This window comes from Pleurodeles waltl, chromosome 6 (assembly GCF_031143425.1).
Source record: "Pleurodeles waltl isolate 20211129_DDA chromosome 6, aPleWal1.hap1.20221129, whole genome shotgun sequence".
In the NCBI taxonomy this organism is placed as follows: domain Eukaryota; kingdom Metazoa; phylum Chordata; class Amphibia; order Caudata; family Salamandridae; genus Pleurodeles; species Pleurodeles waltl.
The window spans coordinates 81,987,867-82,011,467 of record NC_090445.1 but is presented as its reverse complement, the minus strand read 5'-3'; the positions used below and the strand labels follow the sequence as shown (position 1 = coordinate 82,011,467).

General features: G+C 50.2%; 5 non-coding genes across 5 annotated transcripts; all 5 read right to left on the bottom strand.

The window, feature by feature from the left end:
• Positions 1–904: 904 nt before the first annotated feature.
• TRNAK-UUU (transfer RNA lysine (anticodon UUU)) lies at positions 905–977 on the bottom strand. The gene has a single exon. It is a non-coding gene; the product is annotated as a tRNA-Lys (tRNA).
• A 1,559-nt stretch (positions 978–2,536) lies between these two features.
• Positions 2,537–2,609, bottom strand: TRNAK-CUU (transfer RNA lysine (anticodon CUU)). Its single transcript has one exon. It is a non-coding gene; the product is annotated as a tRNA-Lys (tRNA).
• Positions 2,610–17,436: 14,827 nt separating this feature from the next.
• On the bottom strand, positions 17,437–17,509 carry TRNAN-AUU (transfer RNA asparagine (anticodon AUU)). The gene has a single exon. It is a non-coding gene; the product is annotated as a tRNA-Asn (tRNA).
• Positions 17,510–20,702: 3,193 nt separating this feature from the next.
• On the bottom strand, positions 20,703–20,775 carry TRNAK-CUU (transfer RNA lysine (anticodon CUU)). Its single transcript has one exon. It is a non-coding gene; the product is annotated as a tRNA-Lys (tRNA).
• Positions 20,776–22,334: 1,559 nt separating this feature from the next.
• On the bottom strand, positions 22,335–22,407 carry TRNAK-CUU (transfer RNA lysine (anticodon CUU)). The gene has a single exon. It is a non-coding gene; the product is annotated as a tRNA-Lys (tRNA).
• Between the last annotated feature and the right edge of the window lie 1,194 nt (positions 22,408–23,601).

The window sequence follows — 23,601 nt, the reverse complement described above, 5'->3', positions numbered from 1 at the left end:
TGTGTGTTTAGTTTTAAGCCTCAGCGAAATATCTGAAAAAGGTGAGAATTAATGTTAAACCCTAAAATGGAGAAGCCTTTCAAAAGCATCACACCCAACCTGGGGCTCGGACCCACGACCCTGAGATTAAGAGTCTCATGCTCTACCGACTGAGCTAGCCGGGCTGCTGTGCTTATATCATTTCACACACCCTCTGTGTGTTCTTTGTGAGGAAGTAGTGTGTGGTTATCCCAGGAGGCCCCTTTTTTCATTTTCTCTGCTGCTCACTCGACACAGGCACCTTTCTCTTTCTCCATCTCTCGCTCTACCCCAGTCTTATGTCCCCATCAGTCTCTCTGGAGCTCACTCTGGTACATACATGCATCTGTCCTTTCAACCTGTCTCTGGGCACATACTTAAATGTCCAGTAGAGAACAGTGTGAACTCTCCCTGTTTCGCGAGGTGGCAGTCAGCCTCCAGAGCCGTGTTCCGGAGGCTACCGGAATGGCCGAGCGGTGTAAGGCGCCACATTCAAGAGTAGTATCTTCCCTAGTCCCGAGGTCAAATCCTGCTGCTGACATAAAGTAGTTTTCATACCTACTTTAATCATAACACCAGCGGGGATAAGACCTTAAACTCCTCTTTTTGAAAGGATGGGGGGGGACAGGACAGACCGGAGCGGACTCCGAGCTCGCTGTAAGCACATGCGGTTCAGGCTTGGAAAGGGCGCAGGAAAGGCTCGGCCTAGCACCGCTCCCAGCGGCGCCTCCCAGGGCGGGAAGTGCTGTGTTGTGTGGAGTCCTGTGGGAATCGTGAGGCAAACTGCAGGATGTGTGTGTGTGTAGTTTTAAGCCTCAGCGAAATATCTGAAAAAGGTGAGAGTTAATGTTAAACCCGAAAATGGAGAAGTCTTTAAAAAGCATCACACCCAACATGGGGCTCGAACCCACGACCCTGAGATTAAAAGTCTCATGCTCTACCGACTGAGCTTGCCGGGCTGCTGTGCCTATGTCATTTCACACACCCTCTGTGTGTTCTTTGTGAGGAAGTAGTGTGTGGTTATCCCAGGAGGCCCCTTTGTTTCATTTTCTCTGCTGCTGACTCGACACAGCACCTTTCTCTTTCTCCATCTCTCGCTCTACCCCAGTCTTATGTCCCCATCAGTCTCTCTGGAGCTCACTCTGGTACATACATGCATCTGTCCTCTCAACCTGTCTCTGGGCACATACTTAAATGTCCAGTAGAGAACAGTGTGAACTCTCCCTGTTTCACGAAGTGGCAGTCAGCCTCTAGAGGGGTGTTCCGGAGGCTGCCGGAATGGCCGAGCGGTGTAAGGTGCCACATTCAAGAGCAGTATCTTCCTCAATCCCATGATCAAATCCTGCTGGTGAAATAAAGTAGTTTTCATACCTACTTTAATCATAACACCAGCGGCGATGAGACCTTAAACTCCTCTTTTTGAAAGGATGGGGGGGGGGGGGGAGGACGAACCGGAGAGGACTCCGAGTTCGCTGTAAGCACTGGCGGCTCAGGCTAGGAAAGGGCGCAGGAAAGGCTCAGCCTAGGACCCCTCCCAGCGGCGCCTCCCAGGGCGGGAAGTGCTGCGTTGTGTGGAGTCCTGTGGGAATCGTGAGGCAAACTGCAGGATGTGTGTGTGTGTAGTTTTAAGCCTCAGCGAAATATCTGAAAAAAGTGAGAGTTAATGTTAAACCCGAAAATGGAGAAGCCTTTAAAAATCATCACGCCCAACTTGGGGCTCGAAACCACGACCCTGAGATTAAGAGTCTCATGCTCTACCGACTGAGCTAGCTGGGCTGCTGTGCCTATATTATTTCACACACCCTCTGTGTGTTCTTTGTGAGGAAGTAGTGTGTGGTTATCCCAGGAGGCCCCTTTGTTTCATTTTCTCTGCTGCTGACTCGACACAGGCACCTTTCTCTTTCTCCATCTCTCGCTCTACCCCAGTCTTATGTCCCCATCACTCTCTCTGGAGCTCACTCTGGTACATTCATGCATCTGTCCTCTCAACCTGTCTCTGGGCACATACTTAAATGTCCCGTAGAGAACAGTGTGAACTCTCCCTGTTTCGCAAGGTAGCAGTCAGGCTCCAGAGGCGCGTTCTGGAGGCTGCCAGAATGGCCGAGCGGTGTAAGGTGCCACATTCAAGAGCAGTATCTTTCCCAGTCCTGTAATCAAATCCCACTGCCGAAATAAAGTAGTTTTCATACCTACTTTAATCATAACACCAGCGGTGATGAGACCTTAAACTCCTCTTTTTGAAAGGATGGGGGGGGGACAGGACGGACCGGAGCGGACTCCGACCTCGCTGTAAGCACGGGCGGCTCAGGCTAGGAAAGGGCGCAGGAAAGGCTCGGCCTAGGACCGCTCCCAGCGGCGCCTCCCTGGGCAGGAAGTGTTGCGTTGTGTGGAGTCCTGTGGGAATCGTGAGGCAAACTGCAGGATGTGTGTGTGTGTAGTTTTAAGCCTCAGCGAAATATCTGAAAAAGGTGAGAGTTAATGTTAAACCCGAAAATGGAGAAGCCTTTAAAAAGCATCACGCCCAACATGGGGCTCGAACCCACGACCCTGAGATTAAGAGTCTCATGCTCTACCAACTGAGCTAGCCGGGCTGCTGTCCCTACATCATTTCACGCACCCTCTGTGTGTTCTTTGTGAGGAAGTAGTGTGTGGTTCTCCCAGGAGGCCCCTTTGTTTCATTTTCTCTGCTGCTGACTCGACACAGGCACCTTTCTCTTTCTCCATCTCTCGCTCTACCCCAGTCTTATCTCCCCATCAGTCTCTCTGGAGCTCACTCTGGTACATACATGCATCTGTCCTCTCAACCTGTCTCTGGGCATATACTTAAATGTCCAGTAGAGAACAGTGTGAACTCTCCCTGTTTCGCGAGGTGGCAGTCAGCCTCCAGAGCGCTGCTCCACAGGCTGCCGGAATGGCTGAGCGGTGTAAGGTGCCACATTCAAGAGCAGTATCTTCCCCAGTCCTGTGATCAAATCCTGCTGCCGACATAAAGTAGTTTTCATACCTACTTTAATCATAACACCAACGGGGATGAGACTTTAAACTCCTCTTTTTGAAAGGATGGGGGGGGGACAGGACGGACCGGAGCGGACTCCGAGCTCGCTGTAAGCACTGGCGGCTCAGGCTAGGAAAGGGCGCAGGAAAGCCTCGGCCTAGGACCGCACCCAGCGGCGCCTCCCAGGGCGGGAAGTGCTGCGTTGTGTGGAGTCCTGTGGGAATCGTGAGGCAAACTGCAGGATGTGTGTGTGTGTGTAGTTTTAAGCCTCAGCAAAATATCTGAAAAAGGTGAGAGTTAATGTTAAACCCAAAAATGGAGAAGCCTTTAAAAAGCATCACGCCCGACAAAGGGCTCATACCCACAACCCTGAGATTAAGACTGTCACGCTCTACCGACTGAGCTAGCCAGGCTGCTGTGCTTGTTTCATTTCACACACCCTCTTTGTGTTCTTTGTGAGGAAGTAGTGTGTGGTTATCCCAGGAGGCCCCTTTGTTTCATTTTCTCTGCTGCTGACTCGAGACAGGCACCTTTCTCTTTCTCCATCTCTCGCTCTACCCCAGTCTTATGTCCCCATCAGTCTCTCTGGAGCTCACTCTGGTACATACATGCATCTGTCCTCTCAACCTGTCTCTGGGCACATACTTAAATGTCCAGTAGAGAACAGTGTGAACTCTCCCTGTTTCGCAAGGTGGCAGTCAGCCTCCAGAGCCGTGTTCCGGAGGCTGCCGGAATGGCCAAGCAGTGTAAGGTGCCACATTCAAGAGCAGTATCTTCCACAGTCCTGTGATCAAATACCGCTGCCGACATAAAGTAGTTTTCATACCTACTTTAATCATAACACCAGCAGGGATGAGAATTTAAACTCCTCTTTTTGAAAGGACGGGGGGGGACAGGACGGACCGGAGCGGAGTCCGAGCTTGCTGTAAGCACGGGCGGCTCAGGCTAGGAAAGGGCGCAGGAAAGGCTCGGCCTAGGACCGCTCCCAGCGTCGCCTCCCAGGGCGGGAACTACTGCTTTGTGTGGAGTCCTGTGGGAATCGTGAGGCAAACTGCAGAATGTGTGTGTGTGTGTGTGTAGTTTTAAGCCTCAGCGAAATATCTGAAAAAGGTGAGAGTTAATGTTAAACCCGAAAATGGAGAAGCCTTTAAAAAGCATCACGCTCAACATGGGGCTCGAACCCACGACCCTGAGATTAAGAGTCTCAGGCTCTATCAACTGAGCTAGCCGGGCTGCAGTGCCTATATCATTTCACACACTCTCTGTGTGTTCTTTGTGAGGAAGTAGTTGTAGGAGGCTGGACTGGCTTGTAGTGAGTACCAAGGGGTACTTGCACCTTGCACCAGGCCCAGTTATCCCTTATTAGTGTATAGGGTGTCTAGCAGCTTAGGCTGATAGATAATGGTAGCTTAGCAGAGCAGCTTAGGCTGAACTAGGAGACGTGTGAAGCTACTACAGTACCACAAGTGTCACTTGCACAATATCATAAGAAAACACAATACACAGATATACTAAAAATAAAGGTACTTTATTTTTATGACAATATGCCAAAGTATCTCAGTGAGTACCCTCAGTATGAGGATAGCAATTATACACAAGTTATATGTACACAATACCAAAAATATGCAGTATAGTCTTAGAAAACAGTGCAAACAATGTATAGTTACAATAGGATGCAATGGGGACACATAGGGATAGGGGCAACACAAACCATATACTCCAAAAGTGGAATGTGAACCACGAATGGACCCCAAACCTATGTGACCTTGTAGAGGGTCGCTGGGACTATTAGAAAATAGTGAGAGTTAGAAAATTAGCCCTCCCCAAGACCCTGAAAAGTGAGTGCAAAGTGCACTGAAGTTCCCCAAAAGACAAAGAGTCGTGATAGAGGAATAATGCAGGAAAGACACCAACCAACAATGCAACAACTATGGATTTCCAATCTAGGGTACCTGTGGAACAAGGGGACCAAGTCCAAAAGTCACAAGCAAGTCGGAGATGGGCAGATGCCCAGGAAATGCCAGCTGTGGGTGCAAAGAAGCTTCTACTGGACAGAAGAAGCTGCGGTTTCTGCAGGAACGAAAAGGGCTGGAGACTTCCCCTTTGGTGGATGGATCCCTCTCGCCGTGGAGAGTCGTGCAGAAGTGTTTTCCCGCCGAAAGATCGCCAACAAGCCTTGCTAGCTGCAAATCGTGCGGTTAGCGTTTTTGGACGCTGCTGGGGCCCAGGAGGGACCAGGAGGTCGCAAATTGGACCAGGAGAGAGAGGGGACGTCGAGCAAGACAAGGAGCCCTCTCTGAAGCAGGTAGCTCCCGGAGATGTGCCAGGAACAGGCACTACGAAGATGCATGAAACGGTGCTCGCCGAAGTTGCACAAAGGAGTCCCACGTTGCCGGAGACCAACTTAGAAAGTCGTGCAATGCAGGTTAGAGTGCCGTGGACCCAAGCTTGGCTGTGCACAAAGGATTTCTGCCGGAAGTGCACAGGGGCCGGAGTAGCTGCAAAAGTCGCGGTTCCCAGCAATGCAGCCCAGCGAGGTGAGGCAAGGACTTACCTCCACCAAACTTGGACTGAAGAGTCACTGGACTGTAGGGGTCACTTGGACAGAGTTGCTGGATTCGAAGGACCTCGCTCGTTGTGCTGAGAGGAGACCCAAGGGACCGGTAATTCAGCTTTTTGGTGCCTGCGGTTGCAGGGGGAAGATTCCGTCGACCCACGGGAGATTTCTTCGGAGCTTCTGGTGCAGAGAGGAGGCAGACTACCCCCACAGCATGCACAAGCAGGAAAACAGTCGAGAAGGCGGCAGGATCAGCGTTACAGAGTTGCAGTAGTCGTCTTAGCTACTTTGTTGCAGTTTTGCAGGCTTCCAGCGCGGTCAGCAGTCGATTCCTTATCAGAAGGTGAAGAGAGAGATGCAGAGGAACTCTGATGAGCTCTTGCATTCGTTATCTAAAGTTTCCCCAGAGACAGAGACCCTAAATAGCCAGAAAAGAGGGTTTGGCTACTTAGGAGAGAGGATAGGCTACTAACACCTGAAGGAGCCTATCAGAAGGAGTCTCTGACGTCACCTGGTGGCACTGGCCACTCAGAGCAGTCCAGTGTGCTGGCAGCACCTCTGTTTCCAAGATGGCAGAGGTTTGGAGCACACTGGAGGAGCTCTGGACACCTCCCAGGGGAGGTGCAGGTCAGGGGAGTGGTCACTCCCCTTTCCTTTGTCCAGTTTCGCGCCAGAGCAGGGGCTAAGGGGTCCCTGAACCGGTGTAGACTGGCTTATGCAGAATTGGGCACATCTGTGCCCAAGAAAGCATTTCCAGAGGCTGGGGGAGGCTACCCCTCCCCTGCCTTCACACCATTTTCCAAAGGGAGAGGGTGTAACACCCTCTCTCAGAGGAAGTCCTTTGTTCTGCCATCCTGGGACAAGTCTGGCTTGACCCCAGGGGGGCAGAAACCTGTCTGAGGGGTTGGCAGCAGCAGCAGCTGCAGTGAAACCCCAGGAAAGGCAGTTTGGCAGTACCAGGGTCTGTGCTACAGACCACTGGGATCATGGAATTGTGCCAACAATGCCAGGATGGCATAGAGGGGGTAATTCCATGATCTTAGACATGTTACATGGCCATATTCGGAGTTACCATTGTGAAGCTACATATAGGTATTGACCTATGTAGTGCACGCGTGTAATGGTGTCCCCGCACTCACATAGTTCAGGGAATTGGCTCTGAACAATGTGGGGGCACCTTGGCTAGTGCCAGGGTGCCCTCACACTAAGTAACTTTGCACCTAACCTTTACCAGGTAAAGGTTAGACATATAGGTGACTTATAAGTTACTTAAGTGCAGTGTAAAATGGCTGTGAAATAACGTGGACGTTATTTCACTCAGGCTGCAGTGGCAGGCCTGTGTAAGAATTGTCAGAGCTCCCTATGGGTGGCAAAAGAAATGCTGCAGCCTTCAAAGAAATGCTGCAGCCCATAGGGATCTCCTGGAACCCCAATACCCTGGGTACCTTAGTACCATATACTAGGGAATTATAAGGGTGTTCCAGTAAGCCAATGTAAATTGGTAAAATTGGTCACTAGCCTGTTAGTGACAATTTGAAAGAAATGAGAGAGCATAACCACTGAGGTTCTGGTTAGCAGAGCCTCAGTGAGACCATTAGGCACCACACAGGGAACACATACATATAGGCCACAAACTTATGAGCACTGGGGTCCTGACTAGCAGGGTCCCAGTGACACATAACAAACATACTGAAAACATAGGGTTTTCACTATGAGCACTGGGCCCTGGTTAGCAGGATCCCAGTGAGACAGTGAAAACACCCTGACATACACTCACAAACAGGCCAAAAGTGGGGGTAACAAGGTTAGAAAGAGGCTACTTTCTCACACAACCCCCCCCCCCAAACGAAGGACAATAAGGCTAACCTTGGCCAGTTGAGACTTTATTGTCTAAGTGGTGATAAGTAGAGAGTAGCTCTGCAATAGACTGGTTACTCCCTTTATCATCCACTATATGGTTACTTCCCTGTGGGGATGTAAAAAACCCTGTTTGAAGTTTTTTAGCTAAGCAACAATGTGAAGATGTATTTTCAGAGTTTCTATCAGTAAGTTTTAGTTTAGAGCAGTGGGAATTGTCCACTGAACCTATTTGTAATGATGGAAATGCCAGACAGGGATGCTGTCTCAGTAAAGCCATAGCTGGGCAAAAACTTTGTCCATATGGCTGGAAGAGAGAACAGGGATGCTGTTTCTCTTGAGTTGGAGCAGGGCAGGGATGCTGTCCTATGAGCTCCACACTAGGGCAAGGATGCTGTCCTAAGTGTTGTGAGGTAGTGCAGGGTTTCTGCACTAAAGTTTCTCTGGGAGGGTTGGAGGGATGCTCCATGTTAACTAAAATGGTGCTCTTTTTCTCAACAATGTTAGTTATCCCACAGAGAGGTACTTCCACCTCAGGGAGTACAGTTTTGCCAACTGATGATTCCCTTGGAACAGGTGCCACCCCAGGAGAGGTTTCTCCCACCACAGGAATGGTATCCTGAATGGTAGGGTGGTTAGGGGATACTGTGATACCCTTTTTACCTGTTGATGGAGAGGGATCCTGAGTTTTCAGGCCTTCTCTCCTTTGCTTTTTCATTTCAGTAGAAATGAGAGGGAACAATTCCTCAGGGATGCCCAGCATGGCTGCATGGGCATAAAACTCTACATCAGCCCAACCTGAGGCCTCTAGGTCATTACCTAAGAGACAGTCTACAGGTAAGCTAAGTGATACCACCACCTGCTTAGGGCCAGTAACTCCACCCCAACTAAACTGAATTATAGCTAAGGGAAGAAACTTAGTGGAGTTATGGACATCAATAATCTTATACTGTTGTCCAATGATGTGTTGATCAGGGTGCACTAGGTTTTCAGTCACCAAAGTGATACTGGCACCTGTGTCCCTGTAGGCCAAGGCCTCAACACCATTTATTGAAACTGTCTGCCTGTACTTATCCATTGTAAGGGGACAAGCAGCCAGTATGGCAAGGCCAATGCCACTAGGTGTGACAGAAACTGTCTTGGGACTGACTACCCCAGTTTCTACTATGGACCCATAAGTGAACCCAACTACACCCTTAACTTGACTGTTGCCAGCAGTCCCACCACTAGTACCACTACTGCTAGGGGCACTAGAGCTTGATGTATTAGTGGTGGTAGGCTCAGGGGGTTTACCTGGACAGGACTTATCCCCTGGCCTATGGCCTCTATTTTTACACACAAAGCACCAAGGCTTTTTAAACTGTGTAGGTTGAGAAGAAGAGGTAGAATTTGTTTTATCTCCACCCCCTGAAAAGTGTTTAAGTGTTTAAGTGCTTAAGTGGTTAAGTGTTTAAGTGTTTAAGATTTGAAGTGGAATCTTTGGTTTTACCCTTATCCCCATGCTTATCTTGAGATTTTTCACCATCTTTCTTCTTAGTGTTCTCTTTGTACTTTTCTGTTCACCCTTGTTCTGACCCATTTGTCTGCCTTCTTTCCCAATTCTTGGGGAGAGGTCAGATCAGAGTCCACCAAGTACTGGTGCAACAAATCAGACACACAATTATTAAGAATATGCTCTCTCAGGATCAAGTTATACAGGCTTTCAAAGTCAGTCACTTTACTGCCATTTAACCACCCCTCCAAGGCCTTCACTGAATGGTCAATGAAATCAACCCAGTCTTGTGAAGACTCCTTTTTGGTCTCTCTGAACTTTATCCTGTATTGTTCAGTGGTTAAGCCATAACCATCCAGGAGTGCATTCTTAAGAACTTGGAAATTATTGGCATCATTTTCTTTCACTGTAAGGAGCCTATCCCTACCTTTTCCACTAAATGATAGCCATAGGATAGCAGCCCACTGCCTTTGAGGGACATCCTGTACAACACAGGCCCTCTCAAGTGCAGCAAACCACTTGTTAATGTCATCCCCCTCCTTATAAGGGGGAACTATCTTGTGCAGATTCCTGGAATCATGCTCTTTTACAGGATGACTATGGGGAATACTGCTGCTGCCACCATGGGTTTCAAAACCCAACTTCTGTCTTTCCCTCTCTATTTCTAAAGACTGTCTATCCAAATCCAGCTGTTGCTTTTTAAGCTTCAGTCTGGTTTGTTCCACCCTCAACTTATTGAGTTCCCTTTCTAACAATCTGTCTTCAGGGCTGGTGGGAGGGACATTTCTAGATACAGAGGTGTGATGGGAATGAACAGAAGGAGACCTGTCCCTTACAGGGGCCACCCTAACAGCTTGGCTGACAGTGTAATGTGAGAGCACATCATCTGTATGATGTGACTCCACCTCAGTACCAAGTATGCTAGACTGTCTAGTAATGGGCAGGCTAAGAAGTTTCTTTCCTGAACCTTTTCCTGGGGGAGTCCCCGGATCAGATTGAGAACCATTAGCTACTTTTTCAACAGATGGGGCACTTATGACCTTATCCTGTTCTCTAAGCATGTCAATTAACAGTTCTAAGGAAGGATTCTTCCCTACACTCAAACCTCTCTCTATGCAGAGACTCCTTGCTCCTTTCCAGCTAAGGTGATCATATGCAAGTTTGGACAGATCAACATTTTGGCCTGTGCCAGACATTTTTAGAGAGAGTTAAAGTGATAGGAAAAGAGAAAAAAGTTTTCAGAACTTTTTAGAAAGACAGAAAAAAAACTTTTTAAACTTTTAAGAACTTTTTGAAAGTTTAGAAGTACTTTTCAGCACTTTAGAAAAGAGTGAAAAGAGGAAATGCAAAACTTTTTAGCAATGTGTACACACACTGAACTTGTTTTGTATATTTTTCTCTTATGAAAAGTACAATGACAAGAGTGGTAAGTAGTCTCAAAGCACTTATCCCACCGCTGCACAACCAATGCAGGAGGCTGGACTGGCTTGTAGTGAGTACCAAGGGGTACTTGCACCTTGCACCAGGCTCAGTTATCCCTTATTAGTGTATAGGGTGTCTAGCAGCTTAGGCTGATAGATAATGGTAGCTTAGCAGAGCAGCTTAGGCTGAACTAGGAGACGTGTGAAGCTACTACAGTACCACAAGTGTCACTTGCACAACATCATAAGAAAACACAATACACAGATATACTAAAAATAAAGGTACTTTATTTTTATGACAATATGCCAAAGTATCTCAGTGAGTACCCTCAGTATGAGGATAGCAATTATACACAAGTTATATGTACACAATACCAAAAATATGCAGTATAGTCTTAGAAAACAGTGCAAACAATGTATAGTTACAATAGGATGCAATGGGGACACATAGGGATAGGGGCAACACAAACCATATACTCCAAAAGTGGAATGTGAACCACGAATGGACCCCAAACCTATGTGACCTTGTAGAGGGTCGCTGGGACTATTAGAAAATAGTGAGAGTTAGAAAATTAGCCCTCCCCAAGACCCTGAAAAGTGAGTGCAAAGTGCACTGAAGTTCCCCAAAAGACAAAGAGTCGTGATAGAGGAATAATGCAGGAAAGACACCAACCAACAATGCAACAACTATGGATTTCCAATCTAGGGTACCTGTGGAACAAGGGGACCAAGTCCAAAAGTCACAAGCAAGTCGGAGATGGGCAGATGCCCAGGAAATGCCAGCTGTGGGTGCAAAGAAGCTTCTACTGGACAGAAGAAGCTGCGGTTTCTGCAGGAACGAAAAGGGCTGGAGACTTCCCCTTTGGTGGATGGATCCCGCTCGCCGTGGAGAGTCGTGCAGAAGTGTTTTCCCGCCGAAAGAACGCCAACAAGCCTTGCTAGCTGCAAATCGTGCGGTTAGCGTTTTTGGACGCTGCTGTGGCCCAGGAGGGACCAGGAGGTCGCAAATTGGACCAGGAGAGAGAGGGGACGTCGAGCAAGACAAGGAGCCCTCTCTGAAGCAGGTAGCTCCCGGAGAAGTGCCAGGAACAGGCACTACGAAGATGCATGAAACGGTGCTCGCCGAAGTTGCACAAAGGAGTCCCACGTTGCCGGAGACCAACTTAGAAAGTCGTGCAATGCAGGTTAGAGTGCCGTGGACCCAAGCTTGGCTGTGCACAAAGGATTTCTGCCGGAAGTGCACAGGGGCCGGAGTAGCTGCAAAAGTCGCGGTTCCCAGCAATGCAGCCCAGCGAGGTGAGGCAAGGACTTACCTCCACCAAACTTGGACTGAAGAGTCACTGGACTGTAGGGGTCACTTGGACAGAGTTGCTGGATTCGAAGGACCTCGCTCGTTGTGCTGAGAGGAGACCCAAGGGACCGGTAATTCAGCTTTTTGGTGCCTGCGGTTGCAGGGGGAAGATTCCGTCGACCCACGGGAGATTTCTTCGGAGCTTCTGGTGCAGAGAGGAGGCAGACTACCCCCACAGCATGCACAAGCAGGAAAACAGTCGAGAAGGCGGCAGGATCAGCGTTACAGAGTTGCAGTAGTCGTCTTAGCTACTTTGTTGCAGTTTTGCAGGCTTCCAGCGCGGTCAGCAGTCGATTCCTTATCAGAAGGTGAAGAGAGAGATGCAGAGGAACTCTGATGAGCTCTTGCATTCGTTATCTAAAGTTTCCCCAGAGACAGAGACCCTAAATAGCCAGAAAAGACGGTTTGGCTACTTAGGAGAGAGGATAGGCTACTAACACCTGAAGGAGCCAATCAGAAGGCGTCTCTGACGTCACCTGGTGGCACTGGCCACTCAGAGCAGTCCAGTGTGCTGGCAGCACCTCTGTTTCCAAGATGGCAGAGGTCTGGAGCACACTGGAGGAGCTCTGGACACCTCCCAGGGGAGGTGCAGGTCAGGGGAGTGGTCACTCCCCTTTCCTTTGTCCAGTTTCGCGCCAGAGCAGGGGCTAAGGGGTCCCTGAACCGGTGTAGACTGGCTTATGCAGAATTGGGCACATCTGTGCCCAAGAAAGCATTTCCAGAGGCTGGGGGAGGCTACCCCTCCCCTGCCTTCACACCATTTTCCAAAGGGAGAGGGTGTAACACCCTCTCTCAGAGGAAGTCCTTTGTTCTGCCATCCTGGGACAAGTCTGGCTTGACCCCAGGGGGGCAGAAACCTGTCTGAGGGGTTGGCAGCAGCTGCAGCTACAGTGAAACCCCAGGAAAGGCAGTTTGGCAGTACCAGGGTCTGTGCTACAGACCACTGGGATCATGGAATTGTGCCAACAATGCCAGGATGGCATAGAGGGGGTAATTCCATGATCTTAGACATGTTACATGGCCATATTCGGAGTTACCATTGTGAAGCTACATATAGGTATTGACCTATATGTAGTGCACAATGGTAATGGTGTCCCCGCACTCACAAAGTTCAGGGAATTGGCTCTGAACAATGTGGGGGCACCTTGGCTAGTGCCAGGGTGCCCTCACACTAAGTAACTTTGCACCTAACCTTTACCAGGTAAAGGTTAGATATATAGGTGACTTATAAGTTACTTAAGTGCAGTGTAAAATGGCTGTGAAATAACGTGGACGTTATTTCACTCAGGCTGCAGTGGCAGGCCTGTGTAAGAATTGTCAGAGCTCCCTATGGGTGGCAAAAGAAATGCTGCAGCCCATAGGGATCTCCTGGAACCCCAATACCCTGGGTACATTAGTACCATATACTAGGGAATTATAAGGGTGTTCCAGTAAGCCAATGTCAATTGGTAAAATTGGTCACTAGCCTGTTAGTGACAATTTGAAAGAAATGAGAGAGCATAACCACTGAGGTTCTGGTTAGCAGAGCCTCAGTGAGACAGTTAGGCACCACACAGGGAACACATACATATAGGCCACAAACTTATGAGCACTGGGGTCCTGACTAGCAGGGTCCCAGTGACACATAACAAACATACTGAAAACATAGGGTTTTCACTATGAGCACTGGGCCCTGGTTAGCAGGATCCCAGTGAGACAGTGAAAACACCCTGACATACACTCACAAACAGGCCAAAAGTGGGGGTAACAAAGTTAGAAAGAGGCTACTTTCTCACAGTAGTGTGTGGTTATCCCAGGAGGCCCCTTTGTTTCATTTTCTCTGCTGCTGACTCGACACGGGCACCTTTCTCTTTCTCCATCTCTCGCTCTACCCCAGTCTTATGTCCCCATCAGTCTCTCTGGAGCTCACTGTGGTACATACATGCATCTGTCCTCTCAACCTGTCTCTGGGCACATACTTAAATGTCCAGTAGAGAACAGTGTGAACTCTCCCTGTTTCGCGAGGTGGCAGTCAGCCTCCAGAGCGCTGTTCCACAGGCTGCCGGAATGGCCGAGCGGTGTAAGGTGCCACATTCAAGAGCAGTATCTTCCCCAGTCCCGTGATCAAATCCCGCTGCCGACATAAAGTAGTTTTCATACCTACTTTAATCATAACACCAACGGGGATGAGACTTTAAACTCCTCTTTTTGAAAGGATGGGGGGGACAGGACGGACCGGAGCGGACTCCGAGCTCGCTGTAAGCACTGGCGGCTCAGGATAGGAAAGGGCGCAGGAACGCCTCGGCCTAGGACCGCACCCAGCGGCGCCTCCCAGGGCGGGAAGTGCTGCGTTGTGTGGAGTCCTGTGGGAATCGTGAGGCAAACTGCAGGATGTGTGTGTGTGTGTAGTTTTAAGCCTCAGCGAAATATCTGAAAAAGGTGAGAGTTAATGTTAAACCCGAAAATGGAGAAGCCTTTAAAAAGCATCACGCCCGACATAGTGCTCGTACCCACGACCCTGAGATTAAGACTCTCATGCTCTACCGACTGAGCTAGCTAGGCTGCTGTGCTTGTTTCATTTCACACACCCTCTTTGTGTTCTTTGTGAGGAAGTAGTGTGTGGTTATCCCAGGAGGCCCCTTTGTTTCATTTTCTCTGCTGCTGACTCGACACAGGCACCTTTCTCTTTCTCCATCTCTCGCTCTACCCCAGTCTTATGTCCCCATAGGTCTCTCTGGAGCTCACTCTGGTACATACATGCATCTGTCCTCTCAACCTGTCTCTGGGCACATACTTAAATGTCCAGTAGAGAACAGTGTGAACTCTCCCTGTTTCGCAAGGTGGCAGTCAGCCTCCCAAGCCGTGTTCCGGAGGCTGCCGGAATGGCCAAGCGGTGTAAGGTGCCACATTCAAGAGCAGTATCTTCCACTGTCCCGTGATCAAATACCGCTGCCAACATAAAGTAGTTTTCATACCTACTTTAATCATAACACCAGCAGGGATGAGAATTTAAACTCCTCTTTTTGAAAGGACAGGGGGGGACAGGACGGACCGGAGCGGACTCCGAGCTTGCTGTAAGCACGGGCGGCTCAGGCTAGGAAAGGGCGCAGGAAAGGCTCGGCCTAGGACCGCTCCCAGCGTCGCCTCCCAGGGAGGGAAGTACTACTTTGTGTGGAGTCCTGTGGGAATCGTGAGGCAAACTGCAGAATGTGTGTGTGTGTGTGTGTAGTTGTAAGCCTCAGCGAAATATCTGAAAAAGGTGAGAGTTAATGTTCAACCCGAAAATGGAGAAGCCTTTAACAAGTATCACGCCCAACATGGGGCTCAAACGCACGACCCTGAGATTAAGAGTTTCATGCTCTACTGACTGAACTAGCCGGGCTGCTGTGCCTATGTCATTTCACACACCCTCTGTGTGTTCTTTGTGAGGAAGTAGTGTGTGGTTATCCCAGGAGGCCCCTTTGTTTCATTTTATCTGTTGCTGACTCGACACAGGCACCTTTCTCTTTCTACATCTCTTGCTCTACACCAGTCTTATGTCCCCATCAGTCTCTCTGGAGCTCACTCTGGTACATATATGCATCTGTCCTCTCAACCTGTTTCTGGGCACATACTTAAATGTCCAGTAGAGAACAGTGTGAACTCTCCCTGTTTCGCAAGGTGGCAGTCAGCCTCCCAAGCCGTGTTCCGGAGGCTGCCGGAATGGCCAAGCGGTGTAAGGTGCCACATTCAAGAGCAGTATCTTCCACTGTCCCGTGATCAAATACCGCTGCCAACATAAAGTAGTTTTCATACCTACTTTAATCATAACACCAGCAGGGATGAGAATTTAAACTCCTCTTTTTGAAAGGACAGGGGGGGACAGGACGGACCGGAGCGGACTCCGAGCTTGCTGTAAGCACGGGCGGCTCAGGCTAGGAAAGGGCGCAGGAAAGGCTCGGCCTAGGACCGCTCCCAGCGTCGCCTCCCAGGGAGGGAAGTACTACTTTGTGTGGAGTCCTGTGGGAATCGTGAGGCAAACTGCAGAATGTGTGTGTGTGTGTGTGTAGTTGTAAGCCTCAGCGAAATATCTGAAAAAGGTGAGAGTTAATGTTCAACCCGAAAATGGAGAAGCCTTTAACAAGTATCACGCCCAACATGGGGCTCAAACGCACGACCCTGAGATTAAGAGTTTCATGCTCTACTGACTGAACTAGCCGGGCTGCTGTGCCTATGTCATTTCACACACCCTCTGTGTGTTCTTTGTGAGGAAGTAGTGTGTGGTTATCCCAGGAGGCCCCTTTGTTTCATTTTATCTGTTGCTGACTCGACACAGGCACCTTTCTCTTTCTACATCTCTTGCTCTACACCAGTCTTATGTCCCCATCAGTCTCTCTGGAGCTCACTCTGGTACATATATGCATCTGTCCTCTCAACCTGTTTCTGGGCACATACTTAAATGTCCAGTAGAGAACAGTGTGAACTCTCCCTGTTTCGCGAGGTGGCAGTCAGCCTCCAGAGCCGTGTTTCGGAGGCTGCCGGAATTTCCGAGCGGTGTAAGGCGCCACATTCAAGAGCAGTATCTTCCCCAGTCCCGTGATCAATTCCCGCTGCTGACATAAAGTAGTTTTCATACCTACTTTAATCATAACACCAGCGGGTTGAGACCTTAAACTCCTCTTTTTGAAAGGATGGGGGGGAGACAGGACGGACCGGAGCGGACTCCGAGCTCGCTGTAAGCACGGGCGGCTCAGGCTAGAAAAGGGCGCAGGAAAGGCTCGGCGTAGGACCGCTCCCAGCGGCGCCTCCCAGGGTGGGAAGTGCTGCGTTGTGTGGAGTCCTGTGGGAATCGTGAGGCAAACTGCAGGATGTGTGTGTGTGTGTGTAGTTTTAACCCTCAGCGAAATATATCTGAAAAAGGTGAGAGTTAATGTTAAACCCGAAAATGGAGAAGCCTTTAAAAAGCATCACGCCCAACGTGGGGCTTGAACCTACGACCCTGAGATTAAGAGTCTCATGCTCTACCGACTGAGCTAGCCAGGCTGCTGTACCTATGTGGTTTCACACATCCTCTGTGTGTTCTTTGTGAGGAAGTAGTGTGTGGTTATCCCAGGAGGCCCCTTGGTTTCATTTTCTCTGCTGCTGACTCGATACAGGCACCTTTCTCTTTCTCCATCTCTCGCTCTACTCCAGTCTTATGTCCCCATCAGTCTCTCTGGAGCTCACTCTGGTACATACATGCATCTGTCGTCTCAACCTGTCTCTGGGCACATACTTAAATGTCCAGTAGAGAACAGTGTGAACTCTCCCTGTTTTGTGAGGTGGCAGTCAGCCTCCAGAGCCGTATTCCGGAGGCTGCCCGAATGGCCGAGCGGTGTAAGGTGCCACATTCTAGAGCAGTATTGTCCCCAGTCCCGTGATCAAATCCCGCTGCTGACATAAGGTAGTTTTCATACCTACTTTAATCATAACACCAGCGGGGATGAGACGTTAAACTCCTCTTTTTGAAAGGATGGGGGGGACAGGCCGGACCGGAGCAGACTCCGAGCTCGCTGTAAGCACGGGCAGCTCAGGTTAGGAAAGGGCGCAGGAAAGGCTGGGCCTAGGACCGCTCCCAGCGGCGCCTCCCAGGGCGGGAAGTGCTGCGTTGTGTGGAGTACTGTGGGAATCGTGAGGCAAACGGCAGGATGTGTGTGTGTGTGTGTCATTTTAAGCCTCAGCGAAATATCTGAAAAAGGTGAGAGTTAATGTTAAACCCGAAAATGGAGAAGCCTTTAAAAAGCATCACACCCAACATGGGGCTCGAACCCACAACCCTGAGATTAATAGGCTCATGCTCTATCGACTGAGCTAGCCAGGCTACTGTGCCTATGTCATTTCACACACCCTCTGTGTGTTCTTTGTGAGGAAGTAGTGTGTGGTTATCCCAGGAGGCCCCTTTGTTTCATTTTCTCTGCTGCTGACTCGACACAGGCACCTTTCTCTTTCTCCATCTCTCGCTCTACCCCAGTCTTATGTCCCCATCAGTCTCTCTGGAGCTCACTCTGGTACATACATGCATCTGTCCTTTCAACCTGTCTCTGGGCACATACTTGAATGTCCAGTAGAGAACAGTGTGAACTCTCCCAGTTTCGCGAGGTGGCAGTCAGCCTCCAGAGCCGTGTTCGGGAGGCTGCCGGAATTTCCGAGCGGTGTAAGGCGCCACATTCAAGAACAGTATCTTCCCCAGTCCCGTGATCAATTCCCGCTGCCGACATAAAGTAGTTTTCATACCTACTTTAATCATAACACCGGCGGGGTTAAGACCTTAAACTCCTCTTTTTGAAAGGATGGGTGGGAGACAGGACGGACCGGAGCGGACTCCGAGCTCGCTGTAAGCATGGGCGGCTCAGGCTAGAAAAGGGCGCAGGAAAGGCTCGGCCTAGGACCGCTCCAAGCGGCGCCTCCCAGGGTGGGAAGTGCTGCGTTGTGTGGAGTCCTGTGGGAATAGTGAGGCAAACTGCAGGATGTGTGTGTGTAGTTTTAAGCCTCAGCGAAATATATCTGAAAAAGGTGAGAGTTAATGTTAAACCCGAAAATGGAGAAGCCTTTAAAAAGCATCACACCCAACGTGGGGCTTGAACCCACAACCCTGAGATTAAGAGTCTTATGCTCTACCGACTGAGCTAGCCGGGCTGCTGTGCCTATGTCATTTCACACATCCTCTGTGTGTTCTTTGTGAGGAAGTAGTGTGTGGTTATCCCAGGAGGCCCTTTGGTTTCATTTTCTCTGCTGCTGACTCGATACAGGCACCTTTCTCTTTCTCCATCTCTCGCTCAACTCCAGTCTTATGTCCCCATCAGTCTCTCTGGAGCTCACTCTGGTACATACATGCATCTGTCGTCTCAACCTGTCTCTGGGCACATACTTAAATGTCCAGTAGAGAACAGTGTGAACTCTCCCTGTTTTGCGAGGTGGCAGTCAGCCTCCAGAGCCGTGTTCCGGAGGCTGCCCGAATGGCCGAGCGGTGTAAGGTGCCACATTCTAGAGCAGTATTGTCCCCAGTCCCGTGATCAAATCCCGCTGCTGACATAAGGTAGTTTTCATACCTACTTTAATCATAACACCAGCGGGGACGAGACGTTAAACTCCTCTTTTTGAAAGGATGGGAAGGACAGGACGGACCGGAGCGGACTCCGAGCTCGCTGTAAGCACGGGCAGCTCAGGTTAGGAAAGGGCGCAGGAAAGGCTGGGCCTAGGACCTCTCCCAGCGGCGCCTCCCAGGGCGGGAAGCGCTGCGTTGTGTGGAGTCCTGTGGGAATCGTGAGGCAAACGGCAGGATGTGTGTGTGTGTGTCGTTTTAAGCCTCAGCGAAATATATGAAAAAGGTGAGAGTTAATGTTAAACCGGAAAATGGAGAAGCCTTTAAAAAGCATCACGCCCAACATGGGGCTCAAACCCACAACCCTGAGATTAAGAGGCTCATGCTCTACCGACTGAGCTAGCCAGGCTACGGTGCCTATGTCATTTCACACACCCTCTGTGTGTTCGTTGTGAGGAAGTAGTGTGTGGTTATCCCAGGAGGCCCCTTTGTTTCATTTTCTCTGCTGCTGACTCGACACAGGCACCTTTCTCTTTCTCCATCTCTCGCTCTACCCCAGTCTTATGTCCCCATCAGTCTCTCTGGAGCTCACTCTGGTACATACATGCATCTGTCCTCTCAACCTGTCCCTGGCACATACTTGAATGTCCAGTAGAGAACAGTGTGAACTCTCCCTGTTTCGCGAGGTGGCAGTCAGCCTCCAGAGCCGTGTTCGGGAGGCTGCCGGAATTTCCGAACGGTGTAAGGCGCCACATTCAAGAGCAGTATCTTCCCCAGTCCCGTGATCAATTCCCGCTGCCGACATAAAGTAGTTTTCATACCTACTTTAATCATAACACCGGCGGGGTTAAGACCTTAAACTCCTCTGTTTGAAAGGATGGGGGGGAGACAGGACGGACCGGAGCGGACTCCGAGCTCGCTGTAAGCACGGGCGGCTCAGGCTAGAAAAGGGAGCAGGAAAGGCTCGGCCTAGGACCGCTCCAAGCGGCGCCTCCCAGGGTGGGAAGTGCTGCGTTGTGTGGAGTCCTGTGGGAATCGTGAGGCAAACTGCAGGATGTGTGTGTGTGTGTGTGTGTAGTTTTAAGCCTCAGCTAAATATATCTGAAAAAGGTGAGAGTTAATGTTAAACCCGAAAATGGAGAAGCCTTTAAAAAGCATCACGCCCAACGTGGGGCTCGAACCCACGACCCTGAGATTAGAGTCTCATGCTCTACCGACTGAGCTAGCCGGGCTCCTGTGCCTATGTCATTTCACACACCCTCTGTGTGTTCTTTGTGAGGAAGTAGTGTGTGGTTATCCCAGGAGGCCCCTTTGATTCATTTTCTCTGCTGCTGACTCGACACAGGCATCTTTCTCTTTCTCCATCTCTCGCTCTACCCCAGTCTTATGTCCCCATCAGTCTCTCTGGAGCTCACTCTGGTACATACATGCATCTGTCCTCTCAACCTGTCTCTGGGCACATACTTGAATGTCCAGTAGAGAACAGTGTGAACTCTCCCTGTTTCGCGAGGTGGCAGTCAGCCTCCAGAGCCGTGTTCGGGAGGCTGCTGGAATTTCCGAGCGGTGTAAGGCGCCACATTCAAGAGCAGTATCTTCCCCAGTCCCGTAATCAATTCCCGCTGCCGACATAAATTAGTTTTCATACCTACTTTAATGATAACACCAGCGGGGTTGAGACCTTAAACTCCTCTTTTTGAAAGGATGGGGGGGAGTTAGGACGGACCGGAGCGGACTCCCATCTCGCTGTAAGCACGGGCGGCTCAGGCTAGGAAAGGGCGTAGGAAAGGCTCGGCCTAGGACTGCTCCCAGCGGCGCCTCCCAGGGTGGGAAGTGCTGCGTTGTGTGGAGTCCTGTGGGAATCGTGAGGCAAACTGCAGGATGTGTGTGTGTAGTTTTAAGCCTCAGCGAAATATCTGAAAAAGGTGAGAGTTAATGTTAAACCCGAAAATGGATAAGCCTTTAAAAAGCATCACGCCCAACGTGGGGCTTGAACCCACGACCCTGAGATTAAGAGTCTCATGCTCTACCGACTGAGCCAGCCGGGCTGCTGTGCCTATGTCATTTCACACATCCTCTGTGTGTTCTTTGTGAGGAAATAGTGTGTGGTTAACCCAGGAGGCCCCTTTGTTTCATTTTCTCTGCTGCTGACTCAACACAGGCACCTTTCTCTTTCTCCATCTCTCGCTCTACCCCAGTCTTATGTCCCCATCAGTCTCTCTGGAGCTCACTCTGGTACATACATGCATCTGTCCTCTCAACCTGTCTCTGGGCACATACTTAAATGTCCAGTAGAGAACAGTGTGAACTCTCCCTGTTTTGCGAGGTGGCAGTCAGCCTCCAGAGCAGTGCTCCGCAGGCTGCCGGAATGGCCGAGCGGTGTAAGGTTTCACATTCTAGAGCCGTATCGTCCCCAGTCCCGTGATCATATCCCGCTGCTGACATAAAGTAGTTTTCATACCTACTTTAATCATAACACCAGCGGGGTTGAGACCTTAAACTCCTCTTTTTGAAAGGATGAGGGGGAGACAGGACGGACCGGAGCGGACTCCGAGCTCGCTGTAAGCACGGGCCGCTCAGGCTAGGAAAGGGCGCAGGAAAGGCTCGGCCTAGGACTGCTCCCAGTGGCGCCTCCCAGGGTGGGAAGTGCTGCGTTGTGTGGAGTCCTGTGGGAATCGTGAGGCAAACTGCAGGATGTGTGTGTGTGTAGTTTTAAGCCTCAGCAAAATATCTGAAAAAGGTGAGAGTTAATGTTAAACCCATAAATGGATAAGCCTTTAAAAAGCATCACGCCCAACGTGGGGCTCAAACCCACGACCGTGAGATTAAGAGTCTCATGCTCTACCGACTGAGCTAGCCGGGCTGCTGTGCCTACGTCATTTCACACACCCTCTGTGTGTTCAATTGTGAGGAAGTAGTGTGTGGTTATCCCAGGAGGCCCCTTTGTTTCATTTTCTCTGCTGCTGACTCGACACAGGCACCTTTCTCTTTCTCCATCTCTCGCTCTACCCCAGTCTTATGTCCCCATCAGTCTCTCTGGAGCTCACTGTGGTACATACATGCATCTGTCCTCTCAACCTGTCTCTGGGCACATACTTAAATGTCCAGTAGAGAACAGTGTGAACTCTCCCTGTTTCGCGAGGTGGCAGTCAGCCTCCAGAGCGCTGTTCCACAGGCTGCCGGAATGGCCGAGCGGTGTAAGGTGCCACATTCAAGAGCAGTATCTTCCCCAGTCCCGTGATCAAATCCTGCTGCCGACATAAAGTAGTTTTCATACCTACTTTAATCATAACACCAGCGGGGTTGAGACCTTAAACTCCTCTTTTTGAAAGGATGGGGGGGGAGATAGGACGGACCGGAGCGGACTCCCAGCTCGCTGTAAGCACGGGCGGCTCAGGCTAGGAAAGGGCGTAGGAAAGGCTCGGCCTAGGACCGCTCCCAGCGGCGCCTCCCAGGGTGGGAAGTGCTGCGTTGTGTGGAGTCCTGTGGGAATAGTGAGGCAAACTGCAGGATGTGTGTGTGTAGTTTTAAGCCTCAGCGAAATATATCTGAAAAAGGTGAGAGTTAATGTTAAACCCGAAAATGGAGAAGCCTTTAAAAAGCATCACACCCAACGTGGGGCTTGAACCCACGACCCTGAGATTAAGAGTCTCATGCTCTACCGACTGAGCTAGCCGGGCTGCTGTGCCTATGTCATTTCACACATCCTCTGTGTGTTCTTTGTGAGGAAGTAGTGTGTGGTTATCCCAGGAGGCCCTTTGGTTTCATTTTCTCTGCTGCTGACTCGATACAGGCACATTTCTCTTTCTCCATCTCTCGCTCTACTCCAGTCTTATGTCCCCATCAGTCTCTCTGGAGCTCACTCTGGTACATACATGCATCTGTCGTCTCAACCTGTCTCTGGGCACATACTTAAATGTCCAGTAGAGAACAGTGTGAACTCTCCCTGTTTTGCGAGGTGGCAGTCAGCCTCCAGAGCCGTGTTCCGGAGTCTGCCCGAATGGCCGAGCGGTGTAAGGTGCCACATTCTAGAACAGTATTGTCCCCAGTCCCGTGATCAAATCCCGCTGCTGACATAAGGTAGTTTTCATACCTACTTTAATCATAACAACAGCGAGGTTGAGACGTTAAACTCCACTTTTTGAAAGGATGGGAAGGACAGGACGGACCGGAGCGGACTCCGAGCTCGCTGTAAGCACGGGCAGCTCAGGTTAGGAAAGGGCGCAGGAAAGGCTGGGCCTAGGACCCCTCCCAGCGGCGCCTCCCAGGGCGGGAAGTGCTGCGTTGTGTGGAGTCCTGTGGGAATCGTGAGGCAAACGGCAGGATGTGTGTGTGTGTGTGTCGTTTTAAGCCTCAGCGAAATATCTGAAAAAGGTGAGAGTTAATGTTAAACCGGAAAATGGAGAAGCCTTTAAAAAGCATCACGCCCAACATGGGGCTCGAACCCACAACCCTGAAATTAAGAGGCTCATGCTCTACCGACTGAGCTAGCCAGGCTACGGTGCCTATGTCATTTCACACACCCTCTGTGTGTTCTTTGTGAGGAAGTAGTGTGTGGTTATCCCAGGAGGCCCCTTTGTTTCATTTTCTCTGCTGCTGACTCGACACAGGCACCTTTCTCTTTCTCCATCTCTCGCTCTACCCCAGTCTTATGTCCCCATCAGTCTCTCTGGAGCTCACTCTGGTACATACATGCATCTGTCCTCTCAACCTGTCTCTGGGCACATACTTGAATGTCCAGTAGAGAACAGTGTGAACTCTCCCTGTTTCGCGAGGTGGCAGTCAGCCTCCAGAGCCGTGTTCGGGAGGCTGCCGGAATTTCCGAGCGGTGTAAGGCGCCACATTCAAGAGCAGTATCTTCCCCAGTCCCGTAA